Here is a 1,450-nt window from a genome sequence, read left to right as displayed (position 1 = left end):
GCATCTCCGCATCTCCGCATCTCAGCATCTCTGTATCTCTGCATCTCTGCATCTCAGCATCTCTGCATCTCCGCATCTCAGCATCTCCGCATCTCCGCATCTCAGCATCTCCGCATCTCAGCATCTCTGTATCTCTGCATCTCTGCATCTCAGCATCTCTGCATCTCCGCATCTCAGCATCTCCGCATCCCTGCATCTCAGCATCTCTGCATCTCAGCATCTCTGTATCTCTGCATCTCAGCATCTCTGTATCTCTGCATCTCCGCATCTCCACATCTCCGCATCTCAGCATCTCCGCATCTCCGCATCTCCGCATCTCTGCATCTCCGCATCTCCGCACCTCTGCATTTCAGGTTTCCCGAGGGCGGGGGCGAGGTCGGCGAGGGCGAGGTGGGAAAGCGCAGTGGCCGGCGCTCCCGGGCGTCCAGCGACCCTCCGCAGCGACGATGGCAGACGGAGCCGCCCTGGCCCGCAAGGACACTGTGAGAAGGGCAGCGCCGAGGGCAGGGATGGAGGCGTGGGCTGAGTCGGGGGCTCACCACCCGGTTCTCCCCTCCTCCGAGGTTGCTGGGAACGCCTGGGGCTGTGCACATCCTTCCTGGGGTCCAGTGGCCGTGTTTATGGCTGCCAGCACGCCCGCCCCACTGCCACAAGATCCGGTGTTCACGCCCGCGTCGCTCCTTTGGAAGGCAGAACAGAGTGGGCTCACGCCTCCCGGGAGGGGGAGGGTGGGCCCCAGCTCGCCCCTCTAGCACCACCACGCTTACTCGGACTCAACATCTTCTCAAGACCTGGTCTCCCAGCCCCCCACCCTTTTTTACTTCCAGAGGATGTGTGTGCTCACTGGGGGTGGGGTGTGGTGGGGGGGTGGGGGAGAGAGGGCGGGAGGAGAAGAGCACCCCCCACTGGGCATGCTCACACTGCAGTCCCTTCTCCTCCCTCTCTCCCAGCGTTGGGGGCCTGCAACACGTGTAACCGTGCCTGGCATGTTTTCAAGTCACCAGGTCCAGGACTTGAACCACTCAGATGGCCACGTGGGATCCAGTTCATACAACACTAGGCCGTGGGCTGGCCCAAGACCTGGTCCTTTTCTGTGATCCCTGGGCTGCTCCACAGCCTCTGCACCTTCTCACTCTCCAGGCGCTCAGCCTGCCAGAGCCTGAGCGTGACCTCGGGTCCTGCTTCTGAGGCAGGGAGGCTGTGGGAGCTGCAGGCGTGGAGGCTGCCGCGGTTCCTGAGGCCCGAGACAGTGATAGGCTCACGGTGGCAGCCGTTCTGATGCCAGCCGGTGTAGGGCAAGGACACATCCTCCCAGGGACCAGCAGCTGGCGTAATGACTATGTCGCTGGACTCCCATGTAGTCACAGTTCAAGTCCTGGACCCGGTGGCTTAAACTCATGCCGGGCACGTGTGCGTGCGTGCCCAAGATCCCGAGAGGAAAATGGAGGAG

Source organism: Tupaia chinensis, unplaced genomic scaffold (assembly GCF_000334495.1).
Source record: "Tupaia chinensis unplaced genomic scaffold, TupChi_1.0 Scaffold139833_1, whole genome shotgun sequence".
Classification (NCBI taxonomy): Eukaryota; Metazoa; Chordata; class Mammalia; order Scandentia; family Tupaiidae; genus Tupaia; species Tupaia belangeri.
The sequence above is the reverse complement of the archived record's forward strand: the minus strand, read 5'-3'. Positions refer to the sequence as shown.